The sequence below is a fragment of the Ornithorhynchus anatinus genome, chromosome 12, assembly GCF_004115215.2.
Source record: "Ornithorhynchus anatinus isolate Pmale09 chromosome 12, mOrnAna1.pri.v4, whole genome shotgun sequence".
Classification (NCBI taxonomy): domain Eukaryota; kingdom Metazoa; phylum Chordata; class Mammalia; order Monotremata; family Ornithorhynchidae; genus Ornithorhynchus; species Ornithorhynchus anatinus.
The window spans coordinates 19032664-19058671 of NC_041739.1; the positions used below are offsets into that span (position 1 = coordinate 19032664).

Consider the following 26008-nt stretch of genomic DNA (forward strand, 5'->3'; position numbering starts at 1 on the left):
ACCAACCCTAACCACAGATTTAAAGAGCTGTGAATAACAAAAAGCTTTACAGTCCAAGGCCAAAGCTCATCGTAACCACAAGACCCATATTCCAGAGGGATTAATCAATCGGTGGTATTTACTGAGCAGCTACTGAGTGCAGAGCGAGAGTGCCACAGAATTGGAAGACATGAAACCTGCCTTTAGAGAGTTTGCAGAGTTCACAGTCTAGCTATGTGACTCTGGGCAAGTCACGTAACTTCTCTGTGCCTCAGCTACCTCATCTATAAAATAGGGATTAAGACTCTGAGCCCTACGCAGGACAGCCTGGTTACTTATATCTACCCCAGTGCTTAGAACTGTGCTTGACACATAGTAAATGCTTAACAAATGCCATCATCATCATCATCATTATTATTATTATTATTACTAGCAGGGGAGACAGACACAAAATAATTTACAACAAGATAAGTATGTAGGTAAGTGCTTAATTAGCTAGGAGCAACTTGGCCTAGTAGAAACAGCACAGGATTGGAAGTCAGGAGACCCAGATAAGCAACATGGCCTAGTGGAAGGAGCACAGGCCTGGGAGTCACAAAGGAGCTGGGTTATAATCCCGGCTTCTCCACTCATCTGCTGTGTTACCTTGGACAAGTTACTTCATTCCTATGTGCCTCAGTTACTTCATCTGTAAAATAGAGATTAAGACTCATCTGTAAAATGGGGACATGGACTGGGTCCCTCCTATCTTGCATTTAGCCCAGTGCTTAGTATAGTGCTTGGCACATAGTAAATGCTTAACAAGTACCTTAAAAAAACTCCCCATTCTGCCATCTGCCTATTATGTGACCTTGAGAAAGTCATTTAACTTCTCTGTGTTTCAGTATCCTCATGTGCCGCCCCACTTTGGCTGTGAGCCTTGAGAAGTACCGGGATCGTGTCTGATCTGATTCTGTTTCATCTACCCTAGCACTTTAGTACATGGTAAGCAGTCAATAATTACCATCGTTATTTTTAATAGTAATATTGTATGGAAGCCAATATGTTCATAAGTGTTATGCATGCACAAGTGCATAATTGTGGGTAATTGTGCGGGTCTAGGCCACGAACCGATTTGTGTAGCCAGAAGCCTACAAAGTATGAGCATTTTGGAGGAGGGCTCAGGATGTGGGCCTGGTCTTTAGGGGCCATCCCTACATGTCAGAGCCATTACTGTCCACTTGGTCCCATGGAGCCCGAAACAGCCTCCCAGCTAGGGGGACCATATTTCCAATTTCACCCCGATGGTCTAGTGTTCAGCTGGTCTGTTCCCTGTCTGGAAAAGAAATGGTTCTGGGCACCCTTTTGTCCGTTATTTTCACTCTAAATGCCAAGTCTCTCCTTAGAGCCTCCTGTTGCCGAGCCCTGCAACATGAAAACAAGACTGTACTCACAGAGGCCTGGGATGGGAACACTATGGCTCTGGAGCAAGAGAGAGGCTTGGGGTCCCCTGTCTAATATCTTCCTAAGATCTGTGGACTTTCACAAAAAATCCCATATGACATGATGTTGTTCAGTGGAAAGAGCCTGGGCTTTGGAGTCCGAGGTCATGGGTTCGAATCCTGGCTCTGCCACTTGTCAGCTGTGTGACTGTGGGCAAGTCACTTAACTTCTCTGTGCCTCAGTTACCTCATCTGTAAAATGGGGATTAAGACTGTGAGCCCCACGTGGGACAACCTGATTCCCCTGTGTGTCTACCCCAGCGCTTAGAACAGTGCTCTGCACATAGTAAGCACTTAACAAATACCAACATTATTATTACACTGTATAACCTGGGTAACCCACATAACAGAATGAATGTGTTTCTAGTCCACCAAAGGAACTTTCTGTATCTTTGACAGCCAGTGCCATCAATGGCCACTCTGCTCCTAGCAGAGATGTTGTTTTTTCCCATCTGACTGGTCCAGTTGACCAGCCTGGCTTGATGCCCACACAGGTTGGCCATTTGTCCAGATTCAGATTTGGCAGTCTGAATTTTTAGCTGATCTGTCCCCTGTCTTGTACTGTTGGGGACAGAGAGTAGAGGGGAGAGTATTGACAGAGGAGAATCTGGTTTTTCAAGTGAATCAGTGGCCAAAGGTTAATCCAAACTCACTCAAAGCTCTGTGTCATGGGTTGAAGGCAGTCAAGTTATCTCGACATCATAAAGCCTGCTGTCATCAATCCAATCAGAAAATGTCTCTCTAGCCAATAGTGTAGAAGCGAATAACAAGGAAAATTCTTCCTTATTTGGAAAATTAGGACTATATGTGAAAAACATCCATGTTAGACCTGCAGTTCACAGCATCAACTGTCAATCATTCCATTTAAGAAGGTGTATAATCATTGTCATCATCATTACACAATCTTTACTCATCAGCCAGTGGGCAGAAACAGTCTTGGTGTTAAGTCTGGCCCACTCCCAGACTCGACTGCAGTTCCTTCATTCTGAATAGCCCCCTCCTTCGACAATTCTCTAACCAACACAACTTGAGGACCAGAAACACCAAAAGCCACTGCTATTGAAGTCTTCTAAAACAATGTTTTTCGACCAATGCACCATGCCACGTAGTGGGCCCCAAAGAATTCACTGATGTGCCCTGGAGAATGTTGGAATAATGAGCTCTGCAGCTGCCTGCCTTTGTTTCTTTCATCAACAAAACAAGTTGATGAGATATTCACAGAAAGCTTGAGCATGGGGTGGCTGTTGGGGAGAGATTAAACCAGTGCATCAGAAAGAAATTCCTTTGCCAGCAAATTTTGGCTGGGAACAACTTACAGTTCGTGAGCTTCTCAGCATTCAATTCACGACAAAGATCTGAAGCAAATACCAAGTATGATTCAGAATGGGAAGCTGGAAAATGACTGCGGAATAGCCCTCTGCCCACAAGAAGGAATGCAATATTGAGACCCTCCTCCCTTTACTCTGTCTCAAAACCAAGTAGTGCTTACTGCTGACGAAGTCATCAACAACACAGAGGATTCGCCCCACCTCTGAAGGACAGCAAAAATGGCGTACTGTGTAGTGAACAATGAATCTCCCCACGAGGCTGCCTCTTAGAAACCAACAATAACAATAATAAGAATTGTGGCATTTGTTAAGCGCTTACTGTGTGCCAGGCACTGTACTATGCGCTGGAGTGGATTCAAACAAATTGGGTTGGACACAGTCCCTGTCCCATGTGGGGCTCACAGTCTCATTCCCCATTTTGCAGATGAGGGAATTGAGGCCCAGAGAAGTGAATTGACTTGCCCAAGGTCACACAGCAGACAGGTATTGGAGGAGGGATTAGAACCCATAACCTTCTAACTCCCAGGCCTGTACTCTATCCACTATGCCATGCTGCTTCCCAAACCAATGAGAGGAGACTGGTAAGGAAATGCCAAGATTCTGTTCAAAGGGAAATGTCAACGAGCTGAACTAGACATCAAGATGAAATTTGGGAGAAAATGAGCTTTGGAATTTTGGAATCACATCCAGGTTGAACTTAGAAGAATTTCTTAATAAGTCTCAAATCCTTCCCTTCTTGGCTAGGGTGGTACAGGGAAGTAGAGTTGTCCTCCGATTCAAAGATGGAGTGGCCAAGAGAGAAACACTACCTATGAGTACTCTTTAAATGACACATGCTCACTTTTACTTGGGAGTCAATGGGTTAAAAACTGGCTAATATTCCAAGCAATCCTGTTTCCTTCAACAACCTGGAACAGAAGTTGTTGATCACATAACTTGCCTCTATTGGTGACAAGTGAAGTGATTTAGCATTTCACACTATTTACCTTCCTACCATAAATTGTTTTATTTCCCAGTCCTGCCAATGAGCTCCTGCAATGTGCTGACCTCACTGCAATAAGATAAATATTGATCCTTTCAAAATGTTCTCACTGATTCATGGAGGTAAATGTTAAAACTCTTAAGTGATTTTGGTAGGTTTTATTGAATCTCTTCCAAATTTCACAACTATATTTGCCATTAACAGAATTACCCAGGCTTCTCCTGGGATGTGGAAGGGGGAATAAAGAGGATGAAGCAGACTTGGGAGACAGAGAGGGAAGGGCAGGGATGTCACAGATAAAAAAGATTCACCTAAGATGCAGAGAGAAGCAGTAGAGGCAGGGGCAGGTAAGAAAAGAATTGCTGCAGTTTCATCAGCAATTCAAATCACATTTCATTGGGGTTTAGAGGAATTCATATCAATGAAATTCATTTTCTTTTAGAGTCACCTATACTAAAAGGAAAATGTTATCAGGTTTTGACTATCCCTGCCAGGTGTGTTCCAAAATCCTGGACATCTTAGTTTTAGAAATCTTGGTGCAGCTATTGCCAGTGCCGTGACCCGAGTTCTGAAATTTTGCACTGACTACTCCTTCCTTACCCTCTTTCTCAGGACAGTTTGGTGGTTCCTACCAGCCTTTTTCTGTAGAACTCATTAAACATGTTCACAGGGATGGGGCCATTTCCATTTTAAGCAAGCTTTGATTACTAGATTTCCATAGTCACCTAGCATGACGAAAATTGCCTGCATTAAACTTCCTCTTGCTCCAAAGCTTGGTACTCTTGAGTCCAACGGCACATTTGAATATGGTGCAGTTAAATAGGAAAAAGTAAATGGAAAGCACTATTTGAGCTACTCTCTTTCTGAATCATTAAACTTCGAAATCTCTAATGTACAAAGGTTTTCTGGCTCAATTCTTTTCGGGTTTAGTCCACTTACAAGTAATTTTGCTGTTCCTCTATTATCCACCTCTTCCCTTCTCTTCAAAAAGCCGAAGATCATCAAATAAGCCTCTCCTGCTCACCTCAGATGGCATTAAAAATACAGCATTGGATTAGAAAAAGGAAATTCAATACCATGACTTAATTGAAAGGGACAAGGGAAAGCAACAGAATATCAAATAAATGTGTCTACAAGTCTACAGAGAGGAGACATAAATCCCCAAAAAGGTTCCATCAGTCCTAATCAAAGGAAATGATATATAGGACCAAGGATTTGGTCTCAAAATTTGGCAAATTCTATTTCCTATTTTAGCAAATTTTGTTTCATTTTTCATGATCATCTACTGCCCCTACAACTACTTTTTTTAAGAAAAGAACTTTAGAATTGTTACTAAACTTTCCATAGCACTATATAGTGGCAAATATCCACAAACTTCAAAGACAAAGGAACTGATTATTAAACACTAAATTCAAATTTGTATTTCCTCGTACTTATCTCCTCTCTCAAATACTCTTCAAAACTCTACTTACTCCACTCTGCTCACAACCCCCAGTTCCCTCCCCACTCCCTCTCTCTCTCATTACAAACTTCTTGTTCCTTAAAGAGGGTGTTACTGTGAATCATAGTGTAAGAGGCAGAATGTTTAACATGGCATCAGGGCTGGTTTAGGTGGTAGGTGAGATGGGCAGCCTCTTCAGGCCACCCGAGCAGGGGGAACAGTGTGGCAACTCAGTGGCTTCGCAATTCTGTGAAGATGTTCTTTTGAAAAGCTTTGAAGCCCGACAATCTTAAGATCGGCTAATTGTAGATAAAAATTCTTCACGGATGCCATTTCTCGTTCATTTCCATTGTTACTGTATTCTCGATGTCAGTTTGGACAGACCTGAATGCAACTGCTGAAATACTCTATATGACAGACACCATTCTGTCTCGCTGCATACCAGCTATGCGATCTGCATTGTTACGGACACTGGGGAGGCCGCCCTCGAGGGGTACTGACCACAGGCTTCACAATCAACTTTTGGAGGCGTTCCAGTCAATCAGTCAATTGTATTTATTGAGTGCTTCCTGTGTGCAGAGCACTGCTCTAAGCACTGGGGAGAGTAGAGTGTAAGAATAAAACAGACACACTCCCTGCCCACAGTGAGCTTATAGTCTAGTGGGGAGACAGACATTAATAATAAATAAGTAAAATTATAGATATCCTAGCATAACTATACATTAAGGGTCAAAGCAGGATCATAAATGATGAAGACTTGGAGCCCATTCAGATCACCAGTACTGAAGCAATATTCATAATGGAACACCTTCTTTGAGCAGAAAAGATGAGGAAAATGGACAACGGACAAAAAACTCTACAGTGTGTTGAAATAGGATTGGATGGCGGCAGAAGAAATACTTAACTCCCCCTGCAGATTGTAAACTCCCTGTGGGCAGGGATTATGTCTACTGACTCTATTGTACTTTCCCAAATGCTTAGTACCGTACTTTGTACAGAGTAAACACTCCATTAATACCACTGACTGATCGATAAAGCAAAAATCTCAAATGGTGTGAGACAATAGAAACAGCAGGAAAAAAGAATCAGCCTGGCTTAGGGCAATCAGAAATGGGGTAACTGTTGCAGCAGAGGTTACAGGACAGTAGAGAAACAAAAACTGTACTGAGAATTGTGGGGAACAAATGCAATAATTCCACAAAAGTCTATCTGTAACTCCACCTGACACAGTAAAGATTGGCTTTAATGAACTGTCCTATTACAACACTGATTAAAACCTCATCAACAATAGCATGGTCTTCGAACTCACAGTAAATTAAGGGTGGGGACCCTGTTCCTTAATTTTGCTCTAGTCTCCCAAATTTCCCTGTTCTTCCAGAAAGAAGGTAATCAATAAGTATTACTGAATTAAAAGAATGACAATTTATGCATGTGTGTGTGTTTTCAGGGTTATATGAAACAGCACTACCTATATGAACCTTGAAGTGCTATTATTCTGATCCTAGAACAGTAGTAGCTTTATGAAAATTTCAAAGATATTATCACATAGTTAAAGTCAGGTATGTCTTTTTCCTTCTAAAAGCATAAATACCTGTAATCTGCCATTCTCTTTCTTTCTCTTAGGAAGTATAAGATTTAAATTACCAATCAGTGCAGAAAAAAAAGAGATTGAATTGTACATTTTCCCACTACTCTATTACCATTAGACATTAATATCGAATTTAGCTACCAAGAGCAGCTATACTGGCTATGCCAGCCGGGGGGCAAAACCAATGTTCCTTCGGGAAGAAAAAAAAAAACCTAAACCCACTTTTTTCTTGCTTTTTTTTTGAGGCAGTATAGATAGAGGCATCTCCCCCATGCTCCCCTCCCCTAACCCCCCGAGATTAAATCCCAAAATTGGCACCTACCTACTTGAGAGCAGCTGCCTAAGGCCCGCTCCAGTCCCTCTTTAGAAAAGCAAATGATGTAAAACCCCAAGCCGGCTTTGTTCTTTCTGCATTCAAGATGTTAACTATTTTGTTCCACTGAGACTCTGTGCCTAAAGAACACTTAAGACAGGTGTTAACAAATTTGCTCCTCCAATAGACTGTAAGATCCTTCAGTACATTATCAACTCCTCCACTAGACTGTAAATTCCTTGTGGGCAGGAATCTTGCCCATCAGTTCTATTGTACTCTCCCAAGCATATAGTAAAGGGGTGAGTATAGAGTGAGAACTCAATAAACATCACTTAATGGATTAAAGTCAAACTCTACAGCTGGGCAGCAAAAGCCCTCCAAATTATAACTAGGCTAATACCTAATTTGCATTTCATAAGACCTCTTCCCTTTGCCCCCACACTCCAAAACTTCCAGATAGATGTTATACCTCAGTGAGGAAACTCAAAATAGAGTATAGCTGAAGGAAAAGATGTTTGAGAAGTAAGATCCCCCGATCCAAATGTGCTACTGCATGCCTGGGCAAATTGCATGGTTATCCAATGTGTGATCCAAAGGCAGACCAAGGAAAGGACCATACAAAGATGCAGACTGCCCGCACAAAGACCAGCTGGCATCACTAAGATCTTTAAGTAACAAAATTAGACCAGTTAATAATAATAATTAATAATTCATTAAGCACTTACTATGTGCCCAATACTGTTCTAAGCACTGGCGTAGATACAAGGTAATCAGGTTGGACACAGTCCCTATCCCACATGGGGCACACAATCGTAATCCCCATTTTACAGATGAGATAACAGAGGCACAGAGAAGTTAAGTGATTTGCCCAAGGTCACACAACAGACAAGTGGCGGAGCCAGGATTAGAACCCATGTCCTCTGATGCCCAAGCCCATGCTCCTGCTCATCATTTAGAGCCAAAGAATAGCACTAGATCCCAGATCATAATGGTAAGTGCACTGTACTAAGTATTGCCCTGTGAGAACCCCCTGGGTTTATGCATTAGGAATTTAGGGAGAGAGACTGGATTGCAATCCTGGTTCCAGTCAGGAACAGGTAAAAACCCACCACCCCAATATCTTCCTTCTCCGAGTTCAGCTCCTCTTAAACGGGCAGCCTCCCAGGAGCCAAAACTGGGTCTGAATTCTCAACCTTATACTTTTCTCCTTTGTCTTGCATCCAGCAGGTGCTCAATTAAAGGTATTGAATGAATGGATGAGAAATTAGTGGAAAATAATAATAGTATTTATCAAGTGCTTACTATGTGCCAAGCATGATAATTAGGTTGGACTCTGTCCCTGCGCCACATGGAGGGTGAACGGGTATTTTATCCCCATTTTAACGATGAGGAAATTGAAGCAGAGAGAGGTTAAATGATTTGCCCCAAGTCACCCACTCGGTGAATGGAGAAACTGGAACTAGAACCCAGGTCTCCTGACTCATAATCCCAGGCTCTTTCCATTAGGGCACATTATCTTGTGAAAGTCCAGAAAACTGTGGATTTCAAGAATATACACATCTAGGGAAGTTTTCAGCTGCTTTGGCAGTGAGGAGACCTAGTCCTGATTTATCTTCTAAAGCAGTAAGTTCCAGTCCTGTAGATTATTCAGCGTGAGTTTTTGAAGGGCAAAGACTCTTATATAAATGCTTACAAGGGGGAAAATTCTCTCATTTAAATTATCAAGTGATTGTCTCATCTCTGAAGATTCTCTAAAGATCAAGAGACCCATTCTCTTCCCTCAAGGAAGAAATTTGCTAATGCTCTGTGTTTGCTTGAGTGCTCAGAGAAAATTTTTTTTTAATAACTCTTTTCCACCCTATGGTGCCTTTAAGTAACTCTCCTGAGCCAGCTGTCAAGAGTAACTGCAGAGAAGAATTGTTGGGGTTAATGGGGACCAGTGGAAAAGCCTCTTTAAGTCCTTTACGGGATTGTCTTTCACAAGGCATCCATTTCTGAGGTAAGTCCAGATGGTAAGGTGTGAAATCAATCTTTCACCTTTTGGAAGGAGGAAAGCCAAAAACAGAGGCTGGAGGTACAAGTCACAATATGGACACATGACCATACCAAGCTGTGGGGACAGTCATAGCTCGAAGTCTCAAGAGTTATCTATGGTTGGGGGTGGGGGTGCTAATTTTACTCCTGAAGACATGGCTTAAATCAAAAGCTGAATAGTCGGGGTGGGCATACAAGCCATGAAATGCACAATCAATCTTATAGCTAAAAATAGGGTAGTAACTACCTGTAATAAAATTGTTTTTATTTTGTTTCAATGCTTAATCATTATTTTTGCATTTTCTTTGCTTTATTGCCTTATATAGTGTGGCAGTGCGAGAAGCAGCGTGGCTTAGTGGAAAGAACACGGGCTTGGGAGTCAGATGTCATGGGTTCTAATCCTAGCTCTGCCATTTGTCAGCTGTGTGACTTTAGGCAAGTCACTTCTCTGTGCCTGTTACCACATATGAAAAATGGGGGTTAAGACTGAGCCCCACGTGGGACAACCTGATGACCCTGTATCTACCCCAGTGCTTAAAACAGTGCTTGGCACATAAGTGCTTAACAATATCCTGCTAAATAGTTCAACATGTCTTTCTGAAGCTTCAAATATCCTCTCATTTTCTTGTGGGACATAAAATCCACATTTAAAATTAATCTCAGGTCTTGCTGTGTGTGCAGAAATTTTTAGGTGGGCCAAGCACATAGGGCAGGGCACCAGGTTGACATCTGCAGGAAGGGGGAGCCAGGCTCCTAGCAGTCACTTGGTCATTAGAGAGCTGCTGGAAAGTTGTATGTACATATCCATAATTTATTTTGTCTCCCCTCTACACTGTAAGCTTTTTGTGAGGCACCAACATGTCTACCGACTCGGTCGTACTGTACTCTCCCAAGTGATCTGCACAAGGTAAGAGTGCAACTGATTGACTGATAGGTGGTGCACTGGGGGCGAGGAGGGAGGAAGGGAGACCATTTGGGGGTGAGAGAACAAAAATGATACAATACCAGCATAACTAGCACCTTTAGTTCAATGACAAATCGGTGCCTTATACTGGTGCTCTAATTTTGCTTCCTTCCAGTTGGTGCTATGGGGAAGTCAATAGAAGCCAGAGGTATGTGATGAAACACTGCTCACTGCACAGCTTACCTCAAATTCAACGTATACCATACTTTAAATTTGAGAGTACTGTATATACTAGTATATTGTACTGTACATAGAATATAGAACTCTATTTGTATGCCTTATATATATGCCTAAGTATATATACATAAGCACATTTATACATGTATAGGCTGTATGTGTGTGTGTGTCTGTGTAAAAGCTTAGAGCTGGAACTGACCTTGAATGCAGCTCTTGGACAGCAAAGAGTTCAGGGATAAGTTGTGCAATGGTTTTTTAATTCGTATTCATATCTACCTTACTGTTTATACTTCATCCACAGATATTCCTGTGTTTCTCTAGCACCGATCTATTCTCTTTACCTCCGTTTAGTTTTTCCTGTCACTGACTCCTTGCACATACTCTTCCTCAGGCCTGAAACTCCTTTTATATCTGACAGTGCATTCTAATCTTCCCAGACTAACCATTTATTTTCATTATCCATGCCACCCTTTAAATCTCAGCTCACTGTGGGAAGGAAATGTGCCTATTCACGCTCCCGAACGCTTAGTAAAGTGCTCTGCAGTCAGTAAGCACTTAATAAATACTGTTATTGATGATGATGATGAAGATCCTTCTTTTACTTTCATTTTGTCCAATCACCTTTTTATCTCATATATTTTCTTTTGTACTACACCTTCCTCTCTTTGGTTCCTTCGCCTTGTGATTTCATCGATTCACCTCTACTTTACTTATTTTTTTTCTCTTATCAGTTTGTCCTGTCCATTTTTCTTCCACTTTCTTCCCTTGCCCTATTTTCCCTATCTTTTCTTTTCCCTCTTTCTGTCTGCTGAGGATCTTTCTACTCAAGCAGATGGCAAGGATAGCTAGTTCCAACCAGGCCTGGTACCTCACCAAATTCCAAAGATGTGTCCTCCCACAGGGGAGAGATTTTTGCTTTTTTTTTTTGTTTCCCAGCATCCTCTGGACCAGTGGCAGTGTCCCTACTATGGGAAGTATATCAATCTGGTCATATTTCACCCAATGACCAATAACAGTGGTTTGGCAGGGGGTGGAGAAGAAGAGTGTTTCACTGGCAACAAGCCAGGAATATTGAAATATTGCAACACCAAATACTATTGGGGGAGAGGGGCTACATATATGAAGGGGAATTTTTTTTTAGCCAGATAGGTGACAAAACTCCTACTAAATAGTGGAACAGATCTACATTACCACAGGATAGATTCCTACTGCATCCTGAGAGGGACACTCCTTGAGGTCTAAAGCTGAATAGCCATACTGACATGGTTTCCCTCCCTCTCAATCATGGTCTCTCCCCAGGATGTTTTCATTTAGAGGAACCCCTAACCAAACAATAATAATTATAGCGAGTATGGTATTTGTTGAGCACACACTATGTGACAATTAGATGTCATGTCAGCCCATCATATTTATCGAGTACGTGCAGAGCACTGTATTAAGCCCTGAAGAGTTCCATACAGCAGTAAACAGACACATCCCTGCCCACAACAAGCTTACAGTCTAGAAGGTCATAGATGTGCCAGTTGAGAAGGGTAGATGCAAATGGAGCATTCCACTTCATCAGGACACGGCAATATTTACTTCTGCTTCCTGGCAGGCCTCCCAGGAGGACTTTTCAGCCTGGAGGGCTGCCACTGGCAGGCATGGTAGAGGACAGATGAAAGAGCACTGTGTGTGAGATAATGGATAAGTGGTTCTGTGTTTGCAACTGAGGGGAGAAGGGTCAGGAGAAGGCAAGGAGGACTTCCTTCAGCTTTTTTTAAAATTGTTGTGGTGATCATATCAAGAAAGGAAAAACAATGATACTGGCAGCCAAGTCACTAATAAAGTTACATTATAGTTTTCAGAAACCTTGGACCATTTAGTGCCTTTCTGCTATAGTAATCCTCACTGGCCTGAAAGAGATACTTTAGAATCCGAAAAGAGCTCTGGGAAAGATCTGATTTGATCAGAACTGTGCACATATATAAAGGAAGCATTGCCTTAGTGTTTCTTGCAACTGAAGCTAGAAACCAACAGGGTAGATTTTGATCTGAGGATGTTGGGTGACAATTCTCCTAATTTATAGGGAAAAAGTCCCCCTGGGCAATATAGATGGAATGACCAGAGAATTTTGGTTCCCCAGCCTGGAGCTACCATTATGTTAAGAAAGCAGTGTGTAGAGCTGAGCCCACTGGATTAATCAGGTTTGTGGGCACCTTGTCACTCAGGTCTGGTGAAAACCTCTCATTAAACTATAATAATAATAATAATGTTGGTATTTGTTAAGCGCTTACTATGTGCAGAGCACTGTTCTAAGTGCTGGGGTAGATACAGGGTAATCAGGTTGTCCCATGTGGGGCTCACAGTCTTCATCTCCATTTTACAGATGAGGTAACTGAGGCACAGAGAAGTAAAGTGACTCGCCCAGAGTCACACAGCTAAGTGGCAGAGTCAGGATTCGAACCCATGACCTCTGACTCCCAAGCCCGTGTTCTTTCCACTGAGCCACGCTGCTTCTCACCTACTATCCACCGACAAACCCAGAGCTAAAACCAACCCATACAAAGAAAAGCACCTTTTCATTAGTCTTCTCTCAGCCTTTTTTAATCTAAAATTAGCGATTTTTTTTTACCTTGAAATAGCTTTTCATTTTGTATGCATTGACTGCATAACTCGCTTGGAGAAAATGCTCTTCTCATTAAGGAAGAACATCTGTTTATCCTGGCATGGTTATTAATTAGTCCTTGAGAACTAAAACCTCACTTAATTCTATGAAACATACCCATTGCTGTGCAATTAGAGACTGCCCAAAGCATTTCTACAGTTTCTTTGTTGATTAAATTCTACTTCCAAAAAATTATCTCCAATGTATATTAATAATTAAATGCTCCATGTATCACTGTGGCCTTTATTTAATTTGCTACAAGGAAAACTACTTACATTGCTAAATTTAAATATTCTCATTTGCTTGGTTGGTTGTATGTAGATATGTTCAACTCCTCTTTCCCTCATCCTCTACTGCACTCAAATGGATATTTGACATCCCAGATGAGCTCAGGAAAAATGAAGTCCTGGAATATTCATAAACCAATAAACTGTATTCTATTTGGCTAAGTCTGTAAACAGTGATGAGCTCTTCAGAAAGTTAGCTAGAGTCAAGAAATACACAAATTGTGCCTCATTTTACTCTTACGAGAGTTCATTCCAAAAACAATAGATTGATCTGGGGGTCTTAGTTTTGAAATCTTGATTGCTTCCCCTGGTTCTAAGATCTTGGATTAATCCTGTTCCTCTCCATAGCTATTTGGTAAAACAGTCCAGTCCTATCCAACAGGTATATTGCACAGATAATTATAATTAACTTAATGAGAAGTCTGGAAGCCCCAGAAATGGGAAGCATACCAGCCTGAGAGTACAGAGGTCCTGGCTCAATATGACTGCAAGCATGGATGCTCTGTGCCTCAGTGTCCCCCAAAGAAATGTGTTGATGAAAATATTTTCTAAATTCTTTCTGTATCTAGCAAATTAGGGGAAGACAAACAATAGGAGATTTCCAAGGACATTTTGTTCAACCTTTCCATTCAATAATGTGGAATATAACAGAAAGCTCAGTTGCACTTTGTGAAACACTGCTTTATGGGATCTGTTTTATCGAGGGGATTAGAAATTTATTTCAGAATGACCCTGAAGTTACTTTGACTATGAAGTCGCTCATATATTAAAGGGAATCCTTTAAAAAAAACTAGAATGCTCCTATGAAGGTTTAAAGAAACATTTAAAGCACTGTTGCCATAGTTGTTTTAAATACGAATTGTTTTACAGATGAAGTCATGATTCCACCTGCAGAAAAACGTAAGGCAATTAACGAGCTTTAGTACAAAAAATCGGAGTTTCCTTTCTTTTTACTGAGCCCTGAATCCCTTATTTCCACTCATCCTTTTTCAGGATATATTTATATATTCAACTCAGTATAGCCTAGAGGAAAGACCACAGGCCTGGGACTCAGAGGACCTGGGTTCTAATCCTGCCTCCACCACTTGTCTGCAGTGTGACCTTGTGCAAGTCACTTAACTTCTCTGTGCCTCAGTTACCTAATCTGTAAAATGGGGACAAAGACTGCACCCTGTGTGGGACAGGGACTGTGTCTGACCCAATTATCCTGTATTTAACCTGGAGCTTAGTAAAGTGCCTGGCTTTACAAAAACCATAATAATAATATTATAATTATATTATTATTACTAATTTAAACCCCCAGATTCAGTGTAATAATAAACAATAATAATTGTGGTATCTTTGAAGTGCTTACTATGTGCCAACCACTGTTCTAAGCACTGGGGTAGATACAAGATAATTAAATCAGATAAAGTCCCTGTCTCATGAGGTTCACAGTCCAGGGAGAAGGGAGTGAGAAAAAAAACCTTCCTCACCATGCACCTTGACAGGGAATGTGTCTACCAGCTCTGTTATATTGTATTCTCCCAAGCACTTAGTACAATGCTCTGCACATAGTAAGTGTTCAATAAATACACTTGACGGAGTGATCGGGAAACCAGCAGCCCCAGGGCCCAAGAAAAATGAGAATCTGAAATGGTTGGATGGACTGTAAAAAAACAGAACTGACCAGTTAATGTAAATCAAAAAGTTTACTAGACAAGGTCGCAGTCTCTTAAAAAAAATGTTGTTTGTCCAAACTCAACCTAACACTTTTCGGCCTATTCTGCTGAATTTCAGCAGAGTACTTATATCAAATCCATGGTTGAAGTCCACATCATTAATGCTGTTATGACACGGGCAAGATCCATGAAATGTGTAGCCTGCTGTTTCCCTTATTTGTATATTTTTATGGTATTTTTTAAGCACTTACTATGTAAGGATAATTTTGGTATTTGCTTAGCACTTACTACGTGCCAGGCACTGTAATAATAATAATAATGTTGGTATTTGTTAAGCACTTACTATGTGCAAAGCACTGTTCTAAGCACTGGGGGATACAAGGTGATCAGGTTGTCCCTCATGGGGCTCACAGTCTTCATCCCCATTTTACAGATGAGGTAACTGAGGCCCAGAGAAGTTAAGTGACTTGCCCAAAGTCACACAGCTGACAAGTGGCGGAGCCGGGATTAGAACCCAGGACCTCTGACTCCCAAGCCCGGGCTCTTTCCATTCAGTCATGCTGCTTCTCTCAACTGAGCACTGGGGTGGATATGGCATATTGGGTTGGAACACAGTTCATGTCCCACATGGGGCTCAGTTAATCCCCATTTTACAGATGAGGGAACTGAAGCACAGACGCTTAAGTATCCTTTGTTGCCTCCACTGCAGACAGAATACTGTCTCACGTGTGGCTCACAGTCTCAATCTCCATTTTACAGATGAGGTAATAGAGACACAGAGAATAATAATAATAATAATGGTATTTGTTAAGCACTTACTATGTGCAAGCACTGTTCTAAGCGCTGGGGTAGATACAGGGTAATCATATTGTCCCATGAGGGGCTCACATTTTTTAATTCCCATTTTTACAGATGAGGTGCCCGTGTTCTTTCCACTAAGCCATGCTGCTTCTCATGACTTCCCCAAGACCACAAAGAAGACAAGTGGCAGAGCCAGGATCAGAACCCATGACCTGTCTCCCAGGCTCGTGCTATGTCCATGGCACCACGCTGCTCCAGACACTGTACTAAGCTGGAGTAGATACAAACTAATCAGGCTGGACATAGTCCATGTCCCAGACAGGGCTCACAGTCTCAATACCCATTTTACAGATAAGGCAACTGAGGCACAGAGAAGTAGTGGCTTACTGGAAAGAGCCCGGGCTTTGGAGTCAGAGGTCATGGGTTTGAACCCCGGCTCTGCCACTTGTCAGCTGTGTGACTTTGGGCAAGTCACTTAACTTCTCGGTGCCTCAGTTACCTCATCTGTAAAATGAGGCTTAAGACTGTGAGCCCCACGTGGGACAACCTGATTCCCCTGTGTCTACCCCAGCGCTTAGAACAGTGCTTGGCACATAGTAAGCGCTTACCAAATGCCAACATTATTATTATTATTATTAAGTGACTCACCCAAAGTCACACAGCAGACAAGCCGCAGAGCTAGGTTTAGAAACTATGTCTTTCTGAATCCCAGGCCTGTGCTCCATCCACTTGGTCACACTATTTATTTGCTATTGTTTTAATGAGACGGTCATACCCTTGATTCTATTTATTGCTATTGTTCTTGTCTTTCTGTCTCCCCCAATTAGACTGTAAGCCCATCAAAGGGCAGGGACTGTCTCTCTGGTACCGATTTGTACATTCCAAGTGCTTAGTACAGTGCTCTGAACATAGTAAGCGCTCAGTTAATACTATTCAATGAATGAATGAATACTGCTCAGTTCAGTTTCCAATCCTGTATTTAGCCCAATTTCCAATCTCCCCAGATATGCCTTATAGCTGTAGCTGTTGTTTTCACTGAAGTCAAAGAAAATTTAGCCTGGTGCTACTTCCGACTGTGCAAGAGGCAGGAGAGGCCAAAAGAGTAACAGTAGAGCAGTGAGCTGCCGAAAGAAATCAAACGACTATTTCCATACAGATACAAATTAAGGTTAAAGTTGCACACAAACAGGAGGCCTTTCTGTTCACTACCAAAGCTCCTTGCTGATTGATGCACAATGGAAAGATGCATATGATGATACAAACCCTTTCCCCACATTCAATCCTAGCCTCTGAGTTGAAGTCATCTGGATAGTATCTGTCTTATTTGGCAAGATCCAGATAATGTGGTTCTTTTAACTGGGCATTTCATTAATATAAAGCATTTGAATACTGATGGTAATTAAATCCTTCTATAGGTATAAACATGTACCCATGAACCACATTTTGAAGGCAAAATTGAAGTGCATCGATTTTTGTTATTCATATTGTCTGTCTCCTTCTCTAGACTGTAAATTCATTCATATTAATGACTGTCTCCCCCTCTAGACTGTAAGTTTGTTATGGGAAGGGAACCTGCCTGCTAATTCTATTGCATTGTACTGTCCCAAGCATTTACTACAGTGCTCTGCACGTAGCAAGCCGTCAAAAAATATCACTGATGGATGTTCATTCAATTTTCTGTAACTGTTCTCTTAAACCCTACCTATTTCAGAGCCTACGTGAAACTTCTGACTCTCATACCACACTTAGAGAGATATTTCTAAGCATTGTATAGTTCATAATTTCACCCCCAATTATTCAGTAGCAGGCATTTCTTCCCTTCCAAAAATTATTATAGATTCTTCAAAATGCACTAAGTGAAAATGTATTTGGAACAAAGATTTTTTCACAAGCATTCTCCTTTATTACCATCAAAAACAGCAGAATATAAAACGGCAGCAATGAAATTTATAAATCATTTAACCCTAGGGCTTTTTCTGATTTTAATGTTTTCTGATCCGATAACGTTTTTAAATAGTAGGAGTAGACCTGAAAAAACCTTTCAAGTAAGGTTTTTCTTACTGTTTCTACTGTTAAAATTAACTTGCCGATTTCCAAACAATTTTGCATCTGTACGATGAATTATTAAAATATTACCTCTTAGGGAAAGTGATGTCTGGAAATTTCATCATTTCAAAGTAAATGAATTTTATTTTCTGGGGAATTTTCCTTCCCCTCCATTTTGTTAAAAAAAAATCTGGAGTTTCCTGGGTTAACTAGCAACCAGTAATCAATTTTGACTTACCCCTTGTGTCATCATTCTTCTCATTCCAATGAGGAAACTTCATCTCAAACCATGATTTGGATATTCTTAAATTTTAGATTATTCAGGAAGACTGCAACCCTAAATTAGGCCAACCTTAAGCAAGGCGACCTTAACATTTTTAAATACAAGAAGCTGTGAAATTAAGGATTCATTGAGACACTTACATCACTTGAAAACACCAGAATAGAGGAACATTACTGAAGAAAAACTTTTGTCAGACATTGTTAAATCTTCCTTTATTATAAAAAGAAAAAGTAAAACCATAACTTTAAAAAATTAAATCTTTTACCCAAATTGAAAAAGCCCTACCCATTTCCCCCTAAATTATAAATCCTTTCCTACTGATCCTACCCAGGGTTGGGCTAGTCTACTCTTACATCTGGGATATCCAAAAAACTTGAGAGCCAAATTAATGGAGCAATTTATATTTATAAATATATGCCACAGCTATTCCAAACAACTTTTTAATAGTCTAGACATGGAAATGGAAGGTAAGCAAGATATGGATAAGTGAAATTCAGATCACCTTCATTAACATCAACAGCATTTACTGAGCCTATTCTGTGTGCCCAAGAATAGCCTCAAAACTTCATTTTAGTAAACCACCAAACCAATTAGATTCTGAAACAGGCTAATATGTATTTTACAGAAGACACAGTAATTCCACTAACCTTAAACCCTGCTTGCCTGAAAATGCAGATAACTATTTAAGAACCAAAAATAATGTTAGAAGTGCTAAACTTATAGGTCTTTGAAAAAGTACTGCAAAAACACTAATTTTCCATGTAGTTATTTCGTCTTCTGCAGTGAGATAAAGTATAACCTTGAAAATTAGAATAAGCTATAAAAATGTTAATGAGAAGAAGAAAGTATATACCAGCTTCACAAGCTAATAATATTCAGTGTTTGCAGATGCATCATTACTACTCACGCCAAGATGGGAGAAAAAGATTGGTGAAATTTTTTCAGGCTCGTAAAACTATTTATAAGCTCACGATTTCCAAAAGTATCACCTCATTATAAATATAAACAATGTCAAATATATTTGCAAAATTATCCATGCACCAATTTTGGAACCCGACTAGAATAAAAGCTCTGTTCATGCTTGCTGGTTGCATTTAAAATATATGTTTAGCCTAAAGAAACTTATGAAGACAGACACCATGTCAGACCAAAAATGTCAAACAAACGTTGTGATGAAAGATGGAATTTTTTGGATCTGGTACTAGGCAATTGTCATCTAGTTCTCCATCACAAAACAAGATGTCATTTTTATATCCTGGCTGCCAAAAATTCTCCCTAAATGCTTGCGATTCTTTTATGATACATGAAAAACTATCAATTTACTGTAAATCTGTGCCCACTTTGTTACCTCTGGTAGAACCACTGCAGTACTGCAGATAGCTTTGTAAATGTCCAGGTCCGTAAAATTTTAATCAGTCTTTTCCCAATTTAATGGTGCAGTAAACAGCATTAGCATAGAGAAAAGTCTCGGGAATTCTGGAGTATTTGAAATTTTTTATTAAATGTCTTACTTTCCTCAGCTTAGAATCTTCTTGCCTTAATAACCTTCCATATGTGACCCATTGAAGAAAATGTCAATGGGGAAGGGGAAGGGGTGGGGTGGGGAAGGGATAGGGATATAAAAGAATAAACTTCTGCTCATTTTACATATGCAAGGTATAAACCCCGTATGGCAGGGATTGTCTCTGTTTATTGCTGAACTGTACTTTCCAAGTACTTAGTACAGTGCTATGTAAACAGTAAGCACTCAATAAATAGGATTGAATGAATGAATGAAAATTCAGTCAAATGTTTGAATAAAAAACACCTAATTATTGGCTCTCTGTAACTTCCTTATAAGAACCACCATCCTCGAGAGAAAAAAGGTAACTAGGCATGTGAGATAAACTGAAGGAATCTAGAAAGTCTTCATTTTGTTCATTTTAATCAATAAAAATACAAATACAGTTAAGGGAGCAAAAATTTAATGTGAAAGTGCTGGGATTCAAGTACAGAACTTAAAACATGATTTTAACGTTTTAAATATACAGTAACATTTCTTACTCAAACTACTAAACAATTAAAACATCACAAATTCAATGAAGCATAGCTTTGAATAAATTAACAGCAAAGATAATGTGATTTACTACTTAAGCTGGTACTTTTCTTGGCTAAAATAGTCAAAGAGATTTTCAAGAACCACAATAGTTTTTTTTTTTAATATTACTGTTACCAAATACAATTTCCTTAATCTTTTTCCCTCATCATTCTCTGGCCACATAATGGTTACATGCTTCTTGTTAAATAATTGTTTTAATCTCTAACATAGAAAGTGATCTTTGGCAAATCAGACCTAACGTAACTAGGGATCTGCATGTTTAAATACTAAAGGTATGTAAAGAAATGATCTGAAACATTTTGAACATAAACCACCGAGTTCTGCTGCCCACACTTGGACCAGGAATTGGAAATATTTAAAATCGCAGTATACTACTGTATCCCGTTTAAGAGAAATCATTTAATAGCACTTTAAAATTTTATTCCCTTAGTTCAGTAAATGTAAGCATTCATGTACACTGTTAGAGTTACTAGTTTGAAACAAATGTATTTTGCATTTCAAAACTAAATGGGCAAACCCAATCCAAAAGTAAAACAGCTTTCATATGAATTGACAATCAATTTTCATACTGATTTTTACATTTTCTTCTGAAGAACGAGGCCTGATTGGAGACACAGGGTCGCTGTCCAACATGGCTGCAGTTCGCAAGTGATACTGTCGGTGACAAGGGATAGCGTGGATAAGAATAAGGCCTTGATGTGTACGGAAGCATGCTGGGTGTCCCAGAAGTGAGAATGGCATTAACAGGGGAAATACTATTTACTGAGCTGCGATGGAAATTGTAGTCTGTAAACAAATACATGAACAGTTACCTTGCATATAGCTAAATCAAAAATTAATTCAGAGCCAAAGCATTAAAACTCTAAAAATTGCACTATGATATAATGTTTTAACTTCCAGAATATTAATGAAGGTTATGCTGTTGGTAGAGATTATTTATTAGCACTCACTATACTGTAAATCTTGTTACATATTGGTCAAACAGTATTATTTGTCCTTCATGGACAGACGCCAGCTCCAACTACTGGAAAAGTGCTCTTCGTTAACCATTAATTTTGGTTTGTGCCATTTTGAATTTAGGAAAAGAAAAAATGATGATTTATCTTGTTCCTTAAAAAAACTTCTTTCATATTAGGGCTATATTGAAATCAAAGGGACACACTTTGAAAGAAAAATTGCAATAATTTTCTTTTGCTTCTGTCACTGTTGTGATGCATCAACATAAGCAGAAATGTTCCCTCCCCTCAGAATATAGAAATATTTGATAGAGTAGGCAAAATAATTGTACCAAATGAACTATCACTATTGCTATAACTCTAAAATTTAAAGTTATGTTCCACTGTTTACATAAAACACTTGAAATAAATCACCATATTAAATAAAAAGCATCTTCTAAGAGGTTAATATTGAAATCAAATTTTTAGAATACAGTTATATCTGGCATAATGGATAGAGCACGGGCCTGGGAGTCATGGGTTCTAATCTTGGCTCTGCCACTTGTCTGCTGTGTGGTCTTGGGCAAGTCACTTCATTTCTCTGTGGCTCAGTAACCTTGTCTATAAAATGGGGACTAAGACTGTGAGCCCAATGTGGGACAGGGACTGGGTCCAACCTTCTCATCTTGTATCCACCCCAGTGCTTACAGTACAGTGCCTTGGCACATAGTAAGCGCTTAAATACCATAATTATTATTATAATTACTACAAAATTATTATTCAATAAACATCAAAAACTCATTTTTTCATATTTGAATGTGTTTTACCATCAAAGAAATACGAGTTACGTATGATAGAAGCTTTAAACTAAAATGCAGTAGTGATTTGTGTGTGTTTCCATTACCTGTGCTCTGTGCAAATCTCAAAGGGCTGAATTTATCAACCATTCAATTTAGGGAGAATTAAGTTGATAATGTGATTTTCCAATATTTTTCCTGCATCACTCACTGTAACATGAATTATACTTCAAAGACCAAATTTCCAAAAATTCAACTCTGCTTTTCAGAGAAATGTAGGCTTAACAAGATAAAACATTATATTATTTTCCAATTAGTAGGTTACTATCTATGCAGGAAAAATAATACATAAAGAGTCATCTAATTTACAACTATAGTTGTATTATTTTCCTAATACTTTAAATAAGGTGTGTGCATGTATATGTGTGTGTGTGTATATATATATATATATTTCAATTTTTTATCATTAACTTGAAAGTGATATCAATAGGATAATGTTTAACCTGTGGGAACTGGACTGACACCAAGATGACTAAACTCAAGAAACACCAGAAAGGACCTAATTTTTTAAAATGGAAAAATTAAACATTGATCATATATAACAACTTTTAGAATTCAATTTGAAAAAAAGACTATCTTTTTTTAAATCTTTTAAACATTTTCTTCAATGGGTCACATATGGAAGGTTATTAAGGCAAGAAATGGAGTTGATTTGTGTTAGATTAGGTTAATATGTTAAGTGCATCCTGGGTTCTGACCACCCTCAAAAGGTGCACTTAGTTCATAAATGTATACCTGGTCCCTACATTATATGCAATTACCGCAGGTAAATCAATTGCCTTCCTACCCCTACCACCCTCGCCCCAAACAACCACATTACCAGTGGCTTTCCTGCCCCATTCCATGCATTCAACGCACCCCTAACACTAGCCTCTTCATTCTGCCCCTCGCTCTGGGCTCCAGGATTTTTTGTGGTTGCTTGAACTTTAATCAGTTGAAAAAGCAGTGGGTGTGACTCTCAACCCGGGCCTTCCCCTTTCTGCCTTGTTCTTAATTCAGGCCACGAATGGGAATGGAGATGGACCAGAGAAGGGCATGGTGCATGGAGGGGTGGGAGGGAAAGAAGGGCTGTTGCGCCCACCTCCACCCAGCCCCAGTCCACCTGCATTCCTGCGGCTTTTACCACAGTGGGGAAGTGGGACTTTAAACCTGGAGAAGGGGAGAGAGTGTGGCGTCACTATGGTAAAATTTAAAATAAAGACAAAAAATACTGGCATATAGGTGGATGGTAGAAAGAGACTGTAGAGTTGGAAAGAGACTGGAGGGGAGCTGAGTCTGGGCTGTGCGAGAGGGGAGAAAAGTCTCTTGGGAACAAAAGAGGGCAGAGAGAGAGAGCGGGTCAAAGAGAGGAAGGGTAGAGGGAAGATTTACAGTGTAATTTTCTGCAATTTCTCAGCAGTTGCAACGGGGTTAGTTCTGGAAATGAGCCTACCTAATTTCATGAAAGCAAATGGGAAAACATACATCATAATGTAAGGGAGGAATGACCTGATTTACCCTAAAATTTGTATGATGATGATTATGGTGTTTGTTAGGTGCCATGTGTCAAGTACTGTTCTAAGCATTGGGCTAAATACAAGGTCATCGGGTTGTCCCATGTCCCACAGTCTTAATGCCCATTAAACAGAGGAGGTAACTGAGGCACATAGAGGTCAAGTGGCTTGCCCGAGGTCACACAGCAGATGAGTGGCGGAGCCAGAATTAGAACCCACAACCTCTGACTCCCAAGTCCGTGCTCTTTCCACTAAGCCACGCTGCTTCTCACTTAGCCCAGGACTTAGACCAGTGCTTGACACACAGGAAGCGCTTAATAAATACCCTGGAATAACCTAACTGTATTGTGGAGTGCATGTGCACCAGCATGTTACTGACACTTGGCTGATTATCTTTTGTCAACTTGAACTAAATTTTCTAGTATATGGCCATGATGAAAAGTCCCTCAAACCCACTGCAATTTAACTAAATTTCTCTGTGAAGTGTGATTTAATGGATTTTCAGGTATAGCTAGAAGTGTTTTAAACTGTAACCCTAACGATATACCCCATGTCCCAGCTATCCATACTTTTAGTATACCCAAAATACTAAAAAAAAAAGTCTCTCTTCCAAAACCTCTAATGGTTGCCCATCCACCTCCATAACAAACAAACTCCTTACTATCGGTTTTAAGGCACTCATTCAGCTCTCCCCTTCCTACCTAACCTGGCTGATCTACTATAACCCTAATCCAGTCTAACGACAACCTACTCTCTGTACCTTGATCTTGTCTATACCATCACTGACCCCTTGCCTACTTTCTCCCTTGGGCCTGTAACTCCCTCTCCCTTCATATCCGACAGACGACCACTTTCTCCACCTACAAAACCCTCCTAAAACCACATCTCCCCTAAGAGGCCTTCCAGACTAAGCCCTTTATTTCTTCTATCTGCCCTCCCCTCTGTGTCAACTATGAACTTGGTTGTGTATTCATTCATTCATTCATTCAATAGTATTTATTGAGCGCTTACTATGTGCAGAGCACTGTACTAAGCGCTTGGGATGAACAAGTCGGCAACAGATAGAGACACTCCCTGCCGTTTGACGGGCTTACAGTCTGTTAAGCATATTAATAGTCACTCCAGCCCCACAATACTTAGGCAAATATTATTAAACTCTACTTTTCCCCTATCTCTAATCCATTTTAATTGTCTGTCTCCCCCATAAGATGTAAACTCCTAGTGAGCAGGGACCACATCTACCATCTTTGCTGCACCTGTACCCTCCCAAGCCCTTAGGACTGTGCTCTGCATACAGCAAATAACGTTAGTTGATTATCACTAATGAAAATACTGCAATATGCCACCAATAATTCAGATTTATTGATTAAAAAGAGCACATTAAAATAATGATCTATGTGAGAAGTACTTAACTGGCTCTCCATTCATATTTAGTATTATTTTCCAGGTTGATTTGGAAGTATTGGAAGTATCTGGAAGTATTAATTCTGTCAAATCAACCCTCAAAACATCGCTTAAATCCATTCTCTCCCCAGTATCCAAACTGGTACCATGTTAATCCAAGCATTTATCCTGTCCTATCCCCATGATGACGACGGCATCAGCATCCCTGCTGACCTGTCTTCTGTCTCTCTCCATTCCAGTCCATACTTCTCTCTGCTGCCCAGATCATTTTTCTACAAAACTGTTCAGTCGATGTTCCCCCACTCACGAACCTCCGGTGATTGCCCAACCACCTCCACTTCCAACAGAAACTTCTTACCATTAGCTTTAAAAGCATTCAATCACCTTGCCCCACCCTACCTTACTTTACCTCCCTGATTTCCTACTACAACCCAACTGCACATTTCACTCCTCTAAGGCCAATTCTACTCCCTGTACCTCAGCCTCATCTACCTCGCACCCAATCTCTCTCCCATGTCCTGCCTCTGTCCTGGAACTCCCCTCCTTCTCATCTGACAGACCATCATTCTCCGCACCTTCAAACCTTATTAAAATCACATCTCTTCCAAGAGGCCTCCCCTGCCTAAGGCTTCATTTTTTCTTCTCCCACTCCCTTCTGTGTAGCCCTTGAACTTGGATTTGCACCCATTATTCATCCCTCCCTTGGCCTCACAGCACTTATGTACATATCCATAATTGTATTTATGTTAATTAATGTCTGTTTCTCCCTCTAGACGGTAAGCTTGTGGACAGGGAACATGTCTATTAAGTCTCTTATATTGTACTCTCCCAAGTGCTTAGTACAGTGCTCTGCACACGGTAAGCCCTCAATAAATATAATTGATTGATTGATTATTGGGCAATATGGGTCATTCTAGGACTCCTTCTCTTCTACCACAGTAACAAATGAGATCAACTGGACTATTCTCACTCACAACTTCTATCCTACTACATGAACTGTGGGGCATTGTACTCAGGGTACTGTTTAAAGTATGCCACAGCTTCAAAGTTGCACCCTCCATTAATCTGAGAGAACTCAAGCCCATTGACCCCCCAGAAGATAACCAGAGAGGTTTTCTCTCCAAACAGACTTTATCTGCAGTTTGTGGTAAGCTGGGAAGGAATTGGGTATTGATATAATTTTGGTACTATCTGTTCCTTATATAGAAG

General features: G+C 40.2%; 1 protein-coding gene across 6 annotated transcripts in view; it reads right to left on the minus strand.

Annotated features, from left to right (window-relative positions):
- Positions 1–26008, minus strand: part of RBM46 (RNA binding motif protein 46) — a 124273-nt gene that overhangs the window by 75508 nt on the left and 22757 nt on the right. For 3 of the 6 annotated variants that reach the window (XM_029077145.2, XM_029077144.2, XM_029077148.2), the window contains one exon: positions 19960–20896. The exons of 1 other annotated variant lie outside the window; for it this stretch is intronic. The gene's annotated coding sequence lies outside the window, so the exon portion shown is untranslated. Of the gene's footprint in view, positions 1–19959; positions 20897–26008 lie in introns of those variants that run through there. 2 more of the 6 variants (XM_029077146.2, XM_029077149.2) reach the window with 1 other exon arrangement.